The 19,173-nt window shown below is 36.0% G+C and overlaps 1 long non-coding RNA gene across 3 annotated transcripts; it reads right to left on the reverse strand.

Annotated features, from left to right (window-relative positions):
- Window positions 1-12,768: 12,768 nt before the first annotated feature.
- LOC121589957 lies at window positions 12,769-18,676 on the reverse strand. Of its 3 annotated transcripts, XR_006004368.1 has the most exons (5): window positions 18,293-18,672; window positions 16,354-16,558; window positions 15,720-15,855; window positions 15,384-15,655; window positions 12,769-15,291 (listed from the first exon to the last, which is right to left on the reverse strand). It is a non-coding gene; the product is annotated as an uncharacterized LOC121589957 (long non-coding RNA). The 3 variants fall into 3 exon arrangements; XR_006004366.1 differs by lacking the exon at window positions 12,769-15,291 and having other exon boundaries at window positions 15,391-15,655; window positions 18,293-18,676; XR_006004367.1 differs by lacking the exons at window positions 12,769-15,291; window positions 16,354-16,558 and having other exon boundaries at window positions 15,391-15,655; window positions 18,293-18,670.
- Between the last annotated feature and the right edge of the window lie 497 nt (window positions 18,677-19,173).

Below are 19,173 nucleotides of genomic sequence, written 5' to 3' on the forward strand. Positions count from 1 at the left end.
CGGTATAATGTAATGTAAGGATCCGTTACAGGGCCATTGTATGCTCATTCTAGAACCAGCATGAATTCTGTAATATTTCAGGTTCGATATTGTTAAATGTTGTTAAATGTTTATTTATGTCTTTTCTTTTTACGATTCGAATGAGTACAGTTTTCGCGAGATTCAACATTTTTGTTTTTAAGAGCTGTCTTCTATTTGCTCTAGAGGCAGTTGAATTGTGCAGAATATGATGATGAAATCGATTGATTGATTGATAAATTCATGTAAATAAATTAACATAATTAACTTATACCTCTCTTAGTCCTGACTTTTATTCAAATAGAGTTCTAATTAAACTATGATCTGACAAACGGCTGATACAGTGAACCCTCTCTTATTTGACATCTCTCTAATTTCAAAAACCTCTCTTGTTTGAACATTTTCCACAGTCCCTTCATTTCCAGTATATTTTTGTCCCTCTAATTTGGAAAACCTCTGAAATCTGTATCCCTCTTATTTGTGTATGGTGTTGCCATGGTTATTGAATGATGTATGCTCAAATTGGCAATCGTGTTTGCAGTTTCCTATAGCAACAGTTAAGGCTGCATACTAAATGTTCTGTCTCTTTCTAGTTTGTGTGGACTTTTCATTCACTTTCAACCTCTGTAATTTAAAAATCCCTCTTATTCGACAGTCCCATCACTTCTCAAATAAAAGAGAGTTGACTGTAGTTTGTATACGAATATTATTTTAAAAGGCCATTTCTTCAAGGGTAATTGTGTTGGCTTTGCTATGAAGATATGTTGCCATATGTTGCCTGGTGCCATATGGTTCATTAAGGATCATTCGTAGTACTTTATAAAGGCTTGCTTGTAGTTTTTTAAGGTAGGTTTTAGCACAGTCTCTCCATATCGGAATTGCATATGTACACCTGTGGACATAAAAATAGGAACTTTTTTGCTGACCGAAAGACATAGTTCTTTTCAGAATTATTTGGTAGCCCTGAAAAGAGCTGTTTAAGTGGTGGTTGGGTGGTGGTGTTGCGGTGTTCCACAGAGCGAAAACACATTCTAACGGTCAATGTGTTGACCATTATTGTCTTTCACTGCCTAGCAGCGAGTAGCCATATCCGTGATGAGATTCTGGCATCTTTCTGGAGGTATGCGTTTCCACAATTCCTCGCAGCGTTTCCATAGCTCATCGACTGAGGATGCATGCTGGTTCTTGAGCTTGTCCTTAAGAGTTGACCACAGATTTTCAATCGGATTGAGGTCAGGACTCAACGCAGGCCACGGTAGAACTTGCACATCCTGGTTTGGCAAATAATATCTAACTGTTCGTGATGTTTGCGTTGAGTCGTTATCATGCTGAAAGATGTAATCCTCTTCGTCGCCGAATGTTTGTCGAGCGTATGGCAACATCTTACGACTAAGTATTTTTCTGTTCAGTTCCCGATGATACGGACCAAAGGACCCGGGCCGTGCCAGGAGAAGCAGCCCCACACCATTACGTGGCCGTCTCCGTGACTAAGAGTTTTTTTCGTATTTTTCGGATGATACGCCTGATTGAGAAGGCGCCAGACGTATTTTATGCCGTCCGAACCATCCAGATTGATTCTGGACTCATCCGAAAAAAATATTTTCATCCACCAAGTGATAGATGCAGTTAGATGTTCTTCGGCAAACCGAATGCGCGCTTCTACGTGGTGCGGCTGCAGCTTCCGAACCTTCCGTGGTCTCCGGGCACAGAACCCAGCCTTGCGTAAACAGCGAGACACCGTCTTCGACGAAACTTACAATCCAAGCTCCTGCTTGATACGAGTGCAAGTTCTGAAAGGGTCCGCCCTGACCTTTTCAACAATCTGCGCGTCAACGTTAGCCGTTGTTTTTCGCGGACGACCTGTCGATTTACCCGTAGCCTCGCTACGAATGGCGTTGTCCACAAACGTCCGCGAACGGCCGAACGCCTTGCAGATTGTCTTTATTGGGACGTTCTCACGAAACAGCCCCTGAATGTGTTTCCGCTCCTCTGGTGTGCAGTGCTTACCGAGACCCATGATGATTTTGTGGAATTTTTTAACAGCAACCTTACACCTTGACCACTGACTGAAGAATTGTTGTTTGTTGTTTGAATAGTTTTGAGAGGCTTTGGCTCCAACGGAGTTCTTTCGCCTCTTACTGACTGAGGAATGTTGTTTGAATAGTTTTGAGAGGCTTTGGCTCCAACGGAGTTCTTTCGCTTATACTGACTGAATGTTGTTGTTGTTAGTATGGTTTAGAGAGGCTTTGGCTCCTGCGGAGTTCTTTCGCCTCTTTACACTGTCTGAAGAAGTTGTTGTTAGTATGGTTTAGAGAGGCTTTGGCTCCTGCAGAGTTCTTTCGCCTCTCTATACAGACTGAAGAATGAAGTGCAAAACGATTTGGCTCTCCTTTTATACTGCCGCGACACGTCATCGGCACTCGTAACTCAGGTTAGTAGCGCACCAAAAATGGGAGTATAAAAGGCAAAAATCGGCGATTGCAACTTCAGTACGCCTCGCACTCTTGCCGATGGCACATCAAGCGCATGCATTGAGCCAAAAACAAAAAACACACACAACATTTTTTTCCTATTTTTATGTCCAGCGGTGTAATAGCTGGTAAAATGATGCATTTGCCTGTGCAAGGTGAGTAAGTAAGTAAGTAATTTTGTTGCGTACGACCTCATTATGAAGTAAAAGCATGTATGCGGGTGTAGCGAAAGTTAAAAGTTAAAACACCTTAAGTTAAAACAAAGTTCAAGCAAAACACGCCTCAAGAAAAAGCGCGCTTCAGAAACGCAACAAACATAAACAGGTAGTCAACCGTTCTCACGGTTCAAACGAGGAAGTAACTTTACGCAATTCACAAACCATATAGCGGTACATGTCGTATTAACTATATAAAAACTTGTTATCAAAATAGTCATAGTTACCATAGTCATAGTTATAGACATAGTTACCTATATGCGGTCAGCAACTAAATAGCATATAAGAGATGAAAACCTAAATAAAGTAAGCGCATTCGAACACAAACCTCAGAATCGCTCATTTTTTAATAGTCGGAGGCACTCTCCGGTCGACGAAGGAAAATATACCCGACTCGGTGTAAAGCACCGGCGTTAGGCGCTGCGACGGAGCAACACATCCGCCAGCAGCATTAAATTTATTGATTTGTTTTGTAACAATATTCCACGAATTATACATTCGTTCCGATCGATTGACCTCTACTAAATAACCTGATTGTTATAACGCTTTGCGTATTTGGATTGTACATCTTTACCTGAATTGAAGTAGATCGGGAAAATTTAGGAAAAAAAACCCTCTGATTGTTTTAGCTTAAGATAATCCTACGTACTGGTCCTTACTCCTATTTTTACATCTACATTTTAATCTAGCTATTTACAATTGTGCCTTCACTGGCATTACAAAACTTATGTGTTACGAACAACATTTTTTACTAGTTCAAAACCAGTAATTCTACGTATATCAGATGTGCTCTGCCATGGGGGAAGGTTTAGGACTCTTTTCAAGAACTTATTCTGAAACACTTGTAGCTTATTTATATGAACATTTGCACAATTTACCCATATTTTAGATGAGTAAAGAAATGTAGGCCTAATTAAGGTTTTTTAAAGTAACAGTTTGTTTTTTTAAGTTCAATTTAGAATTGTTGTTTATGAAGCTATACAATTTTTTTATCAGTCTTGATCCACTCATAACTTTTTCCTCTATATGTTTCCTGAAGGTGAGGCTTTTATCTAAAAACAATCCCAAATACTTTACATTAATGATGCATTTATAGATGGCAAGTTTGTTTTCCTGGGAGAGTTTGGATCTTCGGTTGATCAACGGGTTGAGTTTTCAAGCAAAGATGGTGTTTTTGGTATTTTGATGGTAAATTTTGAACATGGTCACGAAAGAGAAGCTTCTGATCACATGTTATTCTCAGGTAATTAATTGTCTTTGTCCATCTAATAGGAGTGTCTCCTATTTTAACCATATGGCCTATTAGTCTAAGGAGTGTGGACCGCATTTTGTGTGGAAAAATAATGGCTTGAGTTTTACTTTCATTTAACTTTATTTCTGGGCTCTATTTTTGAGTTCTGATATGGTTCTTCCTTTGACTGCAATGGCAGTGTCATTGGCAAAAAGAAATAGCTTTCATAAATGTGGGAGAGATGCTAGGGCCGAAAGATAAATAGTTAATGGAATGGGAGTCAAAATGCTCCCTTGGGTAGGCTGACCAGCTAAAGTTGATGAAAAAACGGGACACATGTAAAAAATACGAGGAACCAATTATTTTTAAGAATTCAGAAAACATTTCCTTTATTTTTCCAAAAATTTCTAATTATTTACATAAATTTCGCATTCAACACAAGGTTCATAAATTACTACAATTTGGGTCCTTCAGCATACTTTGACACAGGTAGGGAGTCCAAGGTTGGAGTTGCTAAGCTCATACCTTTACCCTTTAAGTCTTTTAACCATAACCATCTATCTTTCAATCTTTTTAGAAATATCCTTTCATCATAGCTACCAAAACCAGAGCTAAGAACCCACAACACGACGTGTTCTAGAATATTTTCCAAAAAAACCTTAAACAATATTGATGACCGGACTTTTAACCTAACGCCTTCCATCCCGTTAAGCACAGACTTGTCTCCAACGATTTATGAAACTTTTGGTCCGTAGGTCCAGTGTTTTGACCACTTTGTGGGGCATCTTCGAAACTGGACTCCTTCCGAATCTCGGAAGTCGGAACGGTTCCGATACTGTCACCTTCCCATTTCGCAAATTAGCTAAGTGAAATATTAAGAGACGGGCTATTTCTCCAAAACCCTTTTATTGGCATTAAGTCTACAACACTAGCACATTACATCTGCAGTTAAAAGAACTACCTCTAGGTGGCAGAAATTGAAAGAAATAACTCTCGCCTTCGTCGAAAAGTATATCCAGAAAAAAGTTCAAAAAAATTCGTCAATATATCACACACTTTGACACGTTTCTTCCTAGCAAAAGATATATATTAATGATACTTAGTATTGGAACTCTGATTTGCCTAAGCAAAAATCAATTTTAAAGAATTGCTAAATGCATTTCTTTAAATTGTGCACCGATAGTGATCTTAATTTCACATTGGCACCTAAAATCGTACCAAGAACACACATGATATTGCTCGATTTTATTCGTTAAAGGTCCTAGCACATTGGGGAATTTAGAATAGAATAGCTTTTACCACATTAGCCGGTCTCGTAGTACAGTCGTCAACTCGTACGACTTAACAACATGCCCGTCATCGGTTCAAACCCCAAATGGACCGTGCTGCCATACGTAGGACTGACTATCCTGCTATGGGGGGAAATCAATTAGTCACTGAAAGCCAAGCCCACAAGTGGTACAGGCAGGCCTTTACCGACAACGGTTGTTGTGCCAAAGAAGAAGAAGAAGAAGAAGCTTTTACCACGCCAGGAAAAATGAATTGTTGTAGATCAATTTAGATTATTATTTCATTTAGAAGTTATTTCATTTTCATATTTAAATTCCATTATTATGCACAAAATTTTGAAGTCTTACGCGATAATGCGAACGAAACTATTTGTAGATTCTATCAAGAAAGAGAATCCGCCTGTCAAGGTGTAAAACGGTGTTTTTTTTAGAAAGAAACACATAAAGCAGTTCCGTAATTCCGAGCGAGTTATTACATTAGCAAAGCGAATTTTGCTGTCAAATGTGGTAAACGACAGATGAATTACAGATATATTGTTGTAAAGCAACAGGGCCGTAAGAGAGGTATTTGTTGAGCATTTTGATTTGCATGAAGGGCACCACTGTATATGAAATCACGGCACTCTACACAGAAAACTTTTTTTCCTGAACATCAGTAAAATTTTACTGAAGTTTTTTGAGCTGAAGATTCAGTAATCATGTCAGTTAAAAGAATGCTTACTGAATCAAGTAATGCTCGATGCTCACCGAAATGACAGCTCGTTTACTGAAATCACAGTAAAGCCATTCTCATATTACTGATTTTTCAGTAATTAATAGCTATTAATAAGTGACGAAATATGTCATTCAAATTGAGTACTTTATTTATGGGTAGAGATTGCCAGTCCCTCATTTCATGCTCATACATGTTTTTTATTGTTTGATAGAGTTTTTATAATGTATTTTGTCGCTACAAGTGTAGCTGGTCCAGAAAGCGCTCACACACACCACGCAATTGTAGTAAGCACAGTGGATTGTAGCAAAGATGGTACACACCAACAATGGCAGCCTTGATTCAAATTAATCCCGCAAGCCAAAATCCCACCTGAAATTTCATCAGAGTGTCTGTAAGCGCCTACCAAATCAACTTTTTCACATCACGAGCAAGTGGGCCCCGTATTGTTTTGTTTTGATATTCCGACTGATAGGTCGGTTTGACAGAATGAATAGCTGCTTTTTCAGTCATTTGTTTTACTGATATCCAGTGAAACGACCAATTTGACAATGATGTTACTGATTTTAAGTAAAATGCGTATTACGGAAATGCATTCAGTAAATTATTTGGCTGAAAGTCAGTAAAAACATAACATTCATGCTGAAAATCTATAAATATTTACTGTTACTAAGTTACTATTACTGAAACCGGATGAGAAAAACGTGCAACCAACACTCTACAATTGAACCCAATCTAAATCTTAATACCCTTAACAATAATTTCGTTTATCAACGTTCATTGATCATACAAATGATTTTCCTCAAACTTAACATTTGTAGGGAGCTTACAGGGTTTTACAGTCCAATAAATAATTGTCCACATGCTTAATACAATTCCCGATTAGTAAGACACACGTTTTTGACTCGAATCGTTTGACATTTGGTTCAATCGAAGCCGATCATTTTTAAATCATGTGGACAGTGTACAAAAACCGAGTTATCCTATTAATAAATGGTAAACAATTGTGTTCTCTAAATTGAGCATTGTTTACAGCATGTGGACATTTGTAGGATTTTTTGAAGGAATAGGAATTTTTATTCTAACTAGTACAGAACATTAAAAAACGGGACGAATCGGGATTTCTTACAAATACGACGGGACATACAATTTCTGGTAAAAAACGGGACTGTCCCGTTAAATGCGGTACGTATGGTAAGCCTACCCTTGGGGGACTCCAGCTGGGATGCTGGTAATACCAAAGGATTGTTTCCCTAAGGTGACTCGAAAAGTCCTTTACGATAGATAGCTCTGAACAGACAATGTAAGATGGAAGTCTCATATTGATCATTTTGTAGAGCAGGCCGTCATGCCAGGCATTGTCAAAAGCATTTTCTCTCATATTATTCGTTATGGTGTTTCGTAGACGTATTAACTGATGAATTGCAGAATGTCCTGATCGGAACCCAAACTGTTCAGACGGAAGGATGCGTAACTCTTTAATCGCATCTTTTAACCGCTCAAAAATGGTTATCTCAAAGAGCTTGCTTACCGCTGCGAGTAAACTAATGGGCCTTTAGCTCTCTGGTAATGTCGGATCTTTTCCAGGTTTTAGGATGGATATAACCTTTGCGCATTTCCAACAGTCTGGAAAGTAGCCAAGTTCCATGCATCTTGTGAATACATTAGCCAGTAGTTCGATTGCGCGGGTGTGAAACCGCTTAAAAAGGATGTTAAATATGGAATCAAAACCTGGTGCTTTCATGTTTATTAGGCTTTTACACGCAAATTTAATTTCATTGACTGTCGTTCTGGTTTTGGATGGGGTTAATCCCATAGGCTCATCGAGACCAAGAACAGTGGACGAGACCAATGGTTCATGTGGGCTGTTGATGATTTCGCCGATGTGATGTGCGATGGCGAATTGCTTCGCGAGTAAATCGGCTTTTTCAGCAGATGATATAAGCGTTTGCCCATTAACTACAAAGAAGGGGGGGGGGGCGATTTGGGTTTCGTTTGGCAGACTTTAGCAATCTTCCATAAAGCATTGGGGCGTGTATCAAGTTTTCAAAGATGATGACCAAAGTTCTTGTTCCATATTTCAGCAACTCTTAACGAGTTTATTCTGCCCAACATCGCCGCTTGCTGTTTTAGAATTATATCGCCCGATCGTTAATGACGTCGTTTCAATTCATTTCTTTTAGTGATCGAGTTCTTTGTTTCTGGATCAAGTTTTATTAATTTGGTTTTAGGTATAACTGCAGGCACGCATTCGTTTTCCGCGGTCTTAATAGCATATTCCAGAAATCATTATCTACATTTCATTATGGCAATATCAACATCTGTCCTTGTCTACACTTTGCTGGTAAATATATGGAGATCAGCCACTTGACCAAAAAGTTGCCAGTCCACTTGCTGCTAATTGTTGCATTTTATTGGTGGTGTTATAGTTCCACAGAAATCAATCATTAGCATTAGTATTAGCATTCATTTCATCATTAGCAGTCATTTCAGTAGCGAGTTTACATTTTTAGGGTAATATACTGATATAAGATTAAATGGTCCAGTTCGTTTTTGAACTGGTATACTAATTGCTTCAATTATTCATTTAATTCATTTATTTCATTTATTTCATTCACAGTCTGCTTTTAATGTTTAACTGAGTATCTTTGTTTAGCTTAAATATAACTACAATGATCAAGAGAAGTATAAAAAAGCATAATATTAAAAAAATGTAAACTTAAAGAAAAATAAAGATAATGAAGAAGGATGTATGAAGAGAAATCAGGAAGATGGTTGAAAGGAAAGGTCACGAGAGGGGAAAGCATTTAACGAAGAGTTAAAGTCAAAGAGATCATGATAGTAGTTAAACCATCTGAGACAGGACAGAAAAGGATCATTATGACAATATAATGTATGTCGTGTTTCCACATCTTAAGGAGGACGGCGACGTAGAGCACGGCATTGTACATATATGCAAATAGAGGCAAGCGAATCAGGAGCGTCAATGGAGGAAACAAGTAACCCGGCAATGAAACATGCTTGACTCACATGACGTCGCTGGCTTAGTGATTGCCGTTTAAACAATTGTAATCGCGTTTCATCGAGAGGGAGTTATGCAGAGCGAAAAATACGACAAAATGCAACCCTGGTGAAGTGTCGTTGAACATTTCATAATTTATAGCATCCCTTAAAACTAGAAGGACTCCATACAATACTAGCATATTCCAAAATTTAACGTAATAGACTGCAGTAAAGAGTTATTAAACAGGAAAGATCTCTAAACTCAGATGAAATCCTGAGTATGAATCCCAGAGTTTTATTTGCTTTAGTTATTACTTCCTCCAATTATGCTGATTTTGTAATGTGAAAGTAGCCTATGTTGAATGAGTTTTCGTACTGCGATCGCTACACCACCCCCTCTCTTTTCTGTAGGTCGATCGAGTCTGTGGATAGTATAGTTTTCGATGTATAAGCTCAAATCAGGTTTGAAATGTTTCCACTATGAGAGCGACATCAAGTTTTGCTGATGTAGGAAGTCTCCTAGTGGTATTGCCTTGGATTTTAATGATTGTGCGTTCCATACTACAACTCTTAACTTATCCATAGGTAATGATAAGCTTCTCTAAGATGGTGATTGGATCAGCTTTCGTAGGACATAAGCTTTGTGCTTATTTCTTAGAAAATTTGCATTAGCGTAGTAGCGTCGTACAGGTATTCTTGTTGGGTGGAAATGGGCCCGGGAATAGTCGCATGAGCGTTTATCAATCGTTACGCAATACCAGCAAATCGTTTCGTTTCCATTCTTGCAAAATCGATTCGTTGGAATTTTGGCTGTTCGAACGCGATCATTCTTATTTATTTTCTTTTCTCCTGCTCATTCTCTCCATCACGCCGATGCACCGCAACGCACATACACTATCATAGACCAGTTGTCGCCTTTTCACAATTTGTCGCACGCTCAGAAAACACGTCTGTTCAGCTTTGCATTCCACCTGTGACTCCTTCAGGATCGACATGGTTTCGGGATTTGTCGCAGAATCGGTATGAGTTCTGAATTATTTGTTCTTGATGCAATGCACGAAATTAACACTTTGACCGCCGGCCTGACGTCACAGTTTTCCGAATGAGCACGTAGCGCATGGCAAGAGAGCTATGAGAGCGACAATTTCTCGAGCGATTGTTATCACTATTTTGTTTCATTGCGATAAGCGGCGTAACACATGTCGTACTCGTTCTCTCTTTCCTACCTCATTCGTTATCAAGAGAATTACTGAGCCTCAGATACAAAGCTGAGCGGTGAGCAAAACCGTCATGCGATTTCATATGACGCAGCGCTTAAAATGCTAAAATAGTACAAATAGCAATTAAAAAGTTATTTTCCAATTGATGTGGATTTACAGATCCAGTGATGAGTTTTTTTTTACCTCAGAATGTTCAAATAACCTGTTTTACAACCTTCAAACACATTACTTTAATATATTGATGGTTAATTTATCAATTATGCACGATTGTTCCTAAAAGCAGGTGCAAAATAAAAGTAGCACTAATTGGAATTTTGATAAATTTTTGATGGTAGCATATCAAACATGAATAGCATCTCTGATAACCACACTATCAGCTATAGACAAATTGTAACACACTTTGGAAAGCCAAATCACACTATTGCAACACATTCATTATAACACATCAGCAAATCAATCCACACCAAATCAACATACCCAGACCATACCGTCCATAGAAAAAACCAATGAGACACATTTATCGAAAACAACCTAAATGCTTAGCATAAGCAATTCAAGCGTTAGTACATTCAAGCGCACGCGCCCGTTCTTTGGCTATAACAGTTTATACTTTCCAGAACTTTGTAAAAACACTAAAAGCGCAGTATAGGCACATATTGGCAGACACCTCACTCCGATACAAAGTATAAATTGCACCTCATATCAATAAACTTTAATTGGAACAAAAACACATTCCATAACTAAATGTATGAAACCTATTGAGTACAAATAAAACCACTTCCGAACGTAGCAGTCAGATTCGTTCAGACTGTCAAGATAGGACGTTACGCTGCCCAAAAACATCGCTTGGCCCAAAAACTTATTTCAAGAGTTTAGCCTTCCAACTTATATAAGGGAAACCCCTTCTGGGTTTCTATGATCGCCTGGACGATCGAGTGTTGAAAAGTCCGCTTCAAACAAAGTATTATTCTACCTCTATACATGTCAGCGAAGCACTGACCTACCGCGACGTTGATCGATGCACCGTATGTACGCTCATCACATTACATGGCGACCGTATTCAAAATCGAAAATATTACATGGCGACCGTAGCTATCTTCCTAACCATTACACATGTTTTTGATTATTTATGAACATTCCTATAATGAAAATACATGTAACTTATACAAATTATTTTAATTAATCATTAATTTAGGGGCAAAAATGTAAATTCTAGCGAGTATAAAGAATATCCTAATCATTAGTGAATCAACATGAATGAAATATAAGAGCTCTCAATCTCAACTTAACACTAGGTTTACGGAACCCGTTGTTAGGTCCGTTTCGTTACATCCTGTTGCTTTCCGTAGTCGTTTTGTCCGTGAGACTGGGTGACTGGCCCTGCGTTCACGTGGTCGTTTTATTTAGCGTCGGGTTACCCCCCCCCCCCCCCCCCCGACGTTCAGGCACCCAGTTTCCCGGGATACCCACCCCCCTCCTGGTTCGCCATGTGCCACCATCCGCCCAAGCGGTTGGATCTAGCCCGTGTACCCAAGCTAGGATATATGGAGGCACATGTTACCGCTCTGCACGACGAGGACGTGTCGCAATAGGAGTTGGATGGGAGAGCCAGTATTATCCCTCGAGAGGCTTCGGATCCCATCCCATTGCACAGCGTAACTTACTATGATTTTGTAGCATAAGTTTTATTTTCATAACTTTCATAAATTTTCGAGTACATATGTGGTATTCCTATCTTTACGAAACCCGTCAAATTGACGGACGTGTTGATTACATTTAGTTTATTTAGTTGAGTTGTGATATTTTTGAACAAAATTAAATGTAAGAGTGAACGAGAACTAAAAAACTTAATATCATTGAAAAACATTATTGATAATTTAAATAAAGTGGCCTCAAACAGAATTGCTGATCAACTTACTCCTTGTGTTTTTCGAAACTCCCGCGGTCATTGGTCAAAATGTGGCATCGAAAAGATATCGGTTCATTTGTTCGATGAAACAATAACGACTGTTACAATAAATTAGCATTATCCAGAATTTTGTTATTTTAAACTTTGTTTTGTTAACCAAAACGTGTTAAACGATTCATAATTTTGATAAAATAGTTTTTTTCATGATTTTAACCACTCTAAATACGCATCTCATCCCGTCAAATTGACGCGTGTCCGTAGAGGTTGTAGTTGTAAGCAACTTGTAGTTTTATTCAAGCATAAAATAGACTTGGGCAGTACAAAACATAAACGGTTTTCTAATTTTTTATTATAGATGGTTATGATATGAGTGAAAAATGAGTGTCGCGGCGAACGTTCCCGGGATCGAATGAGTTCCCCGATACGGCTGAATATCTCGCTGAAAGAGTCTATTAAATGCCTCATCAAAACTACAACTCACTGAACATGTCTATATAATCCTCAAATATCCTGTATTGTATCACTTAATTTATTCCAAAATTTGATAAACCACTTTTTTAAAACCGAAAATGGTAGGGGAACGTAGGTAAAATGAAAATGTGCAAACATTATCTTAAACTAATGTTTTATCAGAAAATGTGTTGAAACTTTTAAGTTTCCATCGATTTTTGCGTTTTTTTTTTCATAAATGAAAAACATGATTTTTTTTCGTGCAGTTTTGAAATGTTCGGGTAAGACGGATACCTGATATGGGAAAGATGGACACCATGAAGGGTAAGATAGACCTATAAAAAACGTTGGAAATTGAAGAGGTTTATAGTATTTTAACATATCCTATTGCTTTCCACATTATGGTACGTATGGTACCAATTCTAAGGCAATTGCAACGACGGTTCATTCAGTCATGAATTTAGAAATTGTAAGCGGGGCTTGTATTACATCGTAGAATGCAGCATCTAAAGCAATATTGAAATATCGCGTACTAACAGCTGACGTTGCTCCAGCTTACAGAACAACACTGTAAAACTTTCTTTTAGGAAATTTCTCCGCAAAAAGTCCACGACCCCAGTATTTTTAAGAATCTCGTTAATAGTTTAAGCCATTTTCCGCCATGTCAAAATTCAACATTTGATATTTGCAATCCCATAAAATTTCTCATCTATTCCTCAACGATGTCGTATCAATGCCTCATCTTTTTATTGCTCAAAGTTGTCCAAGTCGTGACAAGATGTTGGAGTAATAGCATAACGAATGGCTACCATTTTGACCGGTGTTTCATTTCTCGCATATTTCAATACTTTTTCTAGTTGCTGATTGGTTTATAACTTCGGAATACCTTTTGTTAAGGTATTTGAAGAAATCTATTCATCACCAATTGATATAAGAAGTAAAATAAATCAATAAATTCGGTGTCCATCTTTCCCTACAACCAAGTGTCAGACTTTCCCGCTTTGGTGTCAGGATGTTTTAAACACCAAAAATAATATTTTGTATTGCTTTCATTCGTTTTTTCGCCAGTTTTTTTCATCAATTATCACGACAACTCATTCATGAAATAAAACTCCAGAAATATAAACAATACAAGTTGAAGAGCTTAATATCCGCTGCATTCAAGTTAGATCCTCAAGAATGTACACGATTGAAAATTTATTTTTTTCGTGGATTAAACAATTACAACGAAATTACAACAGAAATGAGAAAGCTTTTCTATGTGGTTTTACGTTCTTATTTCACATCTGTTTTTGAGAATATTCCACCGTAATTGAAATATGTACAATTGACATATTAAAGTAAGATGCAATAAAAAAGTTAAATAGTTTATTTTAGCATGATAATTCCACAATTATTTTGAAAAAACATGCTGGTACCATTTTAATTTCGGGCAGTGTTTGTCTCTTGGAATTAAAAGTCACATGAAATTTACGTTATCTTTAAGAACAATCCGTAACACGCATCCTAAAGTTATTAAATGCCTCCGATATTATTTTGCATAACCCTGTGATCTGACCAAATTAACTAGTATTAAAAGATATCTTAATATTAGAAAATATAAAATCATCGTTACCTCCATCTAACCAAAAGAATTTTAGAATTTGTAAAAGCATACATGTACGTATAGCGTTCTCATGTAACATAATGATAAGGTAATGAAAATTCATCCTTATATTGGATCGTGTCGAGCATTGAAAATTCGAAGGTAACGTCATGCTATTTCGCGCACGCATTCGATGCCAAAGACATGGCAAACGTTCCAAAGCAAACGGCACGAGATCAAACGGTAGCTGGAAACAAGCTGAAAAGATGTCTTAAAGGTGTTTGATTTTTAAAAAATTTCCAAAAATTCTTAAAGATTCTTTTAATAATTTTTTGAGATGTATATAAAAAACATGGAAGTATTGTAGAAAACATGGGAGTGGCATAACAATGGAAGTGTCTGCTTAACCTTTTTACATAACTGACACAAAACTATGTATTTTATATTGCTGGAGAAAATATTTCAATTGATTTACATATCAAAATTGGTTTTAGAAATACAGTCCGAACTCACTGGTTGAACTTCGATTCCCTGCCAACTATTGAATATGTGCTTTTAACATTACCGCTGAATTCGTCGATATGTATTTTAAACCGCTGTTAACAAATGCCCCACACAAACCTCTCTAGAACCGAATTTGTTATTAATATAAGTTCAAACAAATTCGGATCTACAGGGTGGATGTAGAACATAAATCGACGAAGATAAATCCTAGTAAACATGTTTTTGTCAAACTGACAATTGGAACAGATACCGCTTCATCTCTAAAAAACTATCAAATTAAATTATACTGCGTAGTTAAAAAAACTCTTCAATAAATATCGAAGAACTTGTTAAGCATTGGACAATTATTTAATTTATTTTGAATACATAGAATAACTACAGCCTAAACATACACCTATGTTAGAGAAAGAAGCAAAAAGTAACTAACTATGAGAATTTGAAGAATCACGTGTTAAAGTATTGTCTATTTAGTCCTTAAAAATACTGTGAACCTGACAATTTCAAGGTTATAATATTTTAAAATTAATTTATAAGGATACGTATAAAAAATATTATAAAAGTTATAGGGCAACAAAGCTAAGATGTGCCAAAATTGCACCTTCCAAAAATCGTACTCTTATCTTTTCATGATGCAGAACGTTCCTGTCAACCTTTCATGTACACAGAGTCGTCTCAATTTTCAAGCTACAGAAACAATTTGTATTGCAAGGATTGCGGTTAGAGATGTTTCATTGTTTGTATAGCAGTTTAACACACAGTTGTACCGCATTACCTACCTATGCAATTTAGGAGTAAGTATGAACGTTTTCCATTCCAATACATGATATTTAAAAAAAGACGCCGTTGGTTTAAGCGGGAATAAAGGTTAAGATATTATAGGCAGAACGTTGTACATTAAACTTCTTTAGGGCGATCTTTTTCACATATCTCAGAAGCAGTTGGATGTTTTATGTTTCGCTGTACACATACATACGAATAGTGCATTCCTTGCTTACATGGTGAGCATTTCATTTAGGGTACAGCTTGTGTTTCATTAATTTTTGTGAGACTGAAAAAAAAGAAAAGGCTAATTAAAACAATTTAAATACATGGTCTTATTTCTACTTCCTTACTTCCTTAATCAGCAAATGGTCAGTAAAATAAAATATTGTACATGCTAGCTCCAATTTCATCATTACAAATACGTGTATTTATAGTTGAATTAACGGTATTATCAAACCAAAGAGACACGGAGAAATAAGTGTATAGCTACGGAAAAAATGGATGGAAAAGGTTAGTCTTTGGTTACATTCGCCAGGCACGGAAAATCAAAACGAAATGGATTCGATGTCAAGCGAAGCAAAAATCGCAGTGCAATAAAAAGGAACACCCCACACAGAATGTCTGGCTGTTTTCATTGCGCATGTGTCCTGAAAATCTTGGAGACGTACATGTAGTTGTAATAGTGCAGCTATGTCAAGGTAAAATTGCGCCTTTTGCCATGAAAGTGAAACAGTGTGTATAGAAAAACGAAATGGCCGAGGGTAATTTTACCCTAGGGCTATTTTGAATAGGGGTAACCATAACTTCAGGCCAAAACCTCCCTTACTGAGTCGCAGGACGAATATGTGTTGCCTGCCTACTATGTTGCCTTGTACATCTAATTTTATAGCTTGAAACAAAACCGGGAAACTGTTTTATGTCAGGAAACGTAATACACAATTTTATTTTTATGGTGAATTATAAAGAGAAATGAAAAATACATACGTGAAAGAATGTTATTACACCGAAATGTGCTTATTTCCCAAAACTCAATGCGCTCATCACAGCCGTCCTTTTAGCAAATAGTTAAAGCAATCTTAACGGTACAATCATTAATGAATTGGAATATTTTATAGATGTTTTTGTTGGTAGCCAGTCAGGTTTATCTCAGCTAAGGTATATGAGGCATCACTATGTTCGTTATGTTAAGCTTGGAAAAGATAAAAACAAATGACACGAGACAGTATGAAGCAGGGGATTATACCAATTATGCTATTATCCCAAAACTTTGACATGCGAATTAGCAGGTATATGTTTATGTTTATTATGAAATAAATATGGCATAAGCTGAAATAAGATTTTAAATTTGTTATAATGAGTATCCCTGTATGTACAAAGATTTAAAAAGTTTCAAGTGCCGGTCTTGCAACACCTGGATTTCGATAGGAAAATCTATTATATTTTCGATCATGCAATGATTGATACAAGTAATTATACACACACACACACGCGCACATATATATAATATAATATATATATATATATATATATATATATATATATATATATATATATATATATATATATATATATATATATATATATATATATATATATATTTATATATATATATATACATATATATATATATATATATATATATATATATATATATATATATATATATATATATATATATATATATATATATATATATATATATTTGATGGGTTAAAGAATCATTTTCACATGTTTCATCATAAGCGCATAAGCGAATAATAATGCAAAATATGTGTCAATGTAAACCTGTACTCATTACGTATTTTTATTTGAAATCTCATTTTCTCTCATCTCAAGTCATTTTAAAAAAAGAAGCTTGAACAACATAAAACCATGTACACACATACATTTTTGATTGGAAATATGGTTTAGATGGCTGTAGAAAATAATGATTGGCTGAACAAAATTATTTATTCAAGCTGTCTAACCAAAAAAGTCAACATTCATCATGACCGCGTGATTGGTTACGGTACCATGATAGTGTTTGCTTAGGTGTAGTAAAAGATACAAGAAACAACTGTATGTTGAAACAAGTAAAGCGAGATTTTAGATGTATGATCATGCGTTTTTGTAGCCCATATATTGGGCTATAGTAACAAAAAAATATCGTGTATTGCAAGTACATTAAAAACATAGTCATACAAAATATTATAAAACATATGAACAGCAAACGATACAGAAAAAAAAATCTTAGTGATTTTTTTAAGCATACTGTAGCGTTCTGCTCATCAATAGTTAAATTAAAGCTTTGGATGGATTGCTTTACCATTTAAAAACAATTTAATCATTATTCAAATTAGTAATAAGTATTAGCTATGTAGTACAGTAAAAAGAACATTCATGAATAGTAAATGCAATATTCTTTTTTTATAAAAAGGTTTTTGGTCGATTCTTGAAACTTTCACACAAAAAACCATCAAAGAAACTTTAATGGCGCCTTAGAATAACTATTGTTATTCTGCGTATTTTTGTGGCTAAGTTTATTTTAAATGAAAAATTAAAAAAAAAAACAATCGTTACAGAATTAAAGTTAAGAAAGCTGATAAAAAATCACTGGCTGACAAACAAAAAGCATAATCCCTGTTTGATTATATAACTGATATAGCTGAGTTTTTGGTTAATCAAAATACTTTTTTTATACAATAATGGCTTATTTTCACTGCAGCACCAGTTTTTAGAGGGCGTGTTGAAGGCTTAGGGACTATACGAAAAAATAAATAATATTACACGTAAAAATCACTAAATGATACTGCACATGCGTGTATTATCTAGGTGCTGTAAACTTGATACACCAACACTGTAAACTTGATACAGCTCAAATTTAATCCGTAAAAACTATCACTCCTTTTTCTTGACTACACTAAAAAAATGTGTTGATGCTTACCTACTGTAATAAAAATCAATAGATTTATTAGAAATAAATCTGTAATAATGTAAGTGTTTAGAGACGATAATATGTTATACTTATTGCAGACATTCGATGTGTTAACTGGCGTTAAATTATTTACTGCCTTTGTCCGCAAATACACTGATATAAGGGTGTATGAAATAATATAAAAAAAATATTTTTCTTCACATTAATTCTGAACCAAGTAAGGTACTGTTTTCTGCTTGGTTAAATATTCTTCACTAAACTATTATCTTGAACAACATTACTCTTGGTTTTACCAGCATCTTCTGGTTCCAAAATCTTCTGCGCTGAACTGAAAGCCACTGAACTAAATGCAAAAATGACGACAACGACGCACACTGGATAAGCGAAAGCTATGATCCCTACTGCGAATGGTAACTCATTTTGCAATATTGAGTTCCTTGTGTGTGTCGAATGGAAGACATTATTCCTAATTGAAGCTTTAGGCCTTGTGAGCTCAAATGTTCCCTTGTCTTTCAAATATCTCCCAATGCATTGGAACTCATCACTCATCATTTTGAGTTGGTCAAAATTGGAAATGGTACAATGTAACAATTTTGACCATTTCAAACATTGTTTTGAAAATTGGATGTTATTAAAGTTTTAAGGCATTGAATGTAAATAAAGTAGCCTAACTCATATTCGTAGAAAACTCTTAACTCCTTTCTCATAACAAACAGAAAGAAAAACATATTTTATAGAAACAACAATAACTGTTCGAAGCTACCAACCAAATCTTTTTTCAACAATGATTAATAAATAAAAAAGCGACATAATTTATCTTGCTTTAATCTAATCCAAAACATAATTTTGTAAAAGTAAGGAACAGCCCACGACGCTACTTCAGTGTTATG

This window comes from Anopheles merus, chromosome 2R (genome assembly GCF_017562075.2).
Source record: "Anopheles merus strain MAF chromosome 2R, AmerM5.1, whole genome shotgun sequence".
Classification (NCBI taxonomy): domain Eukaryota; kingdom Metazoa; phylum Arthropoda; class Insecta; order Diptera; family Culicidae; genus Anopheles; species Anopheles merus.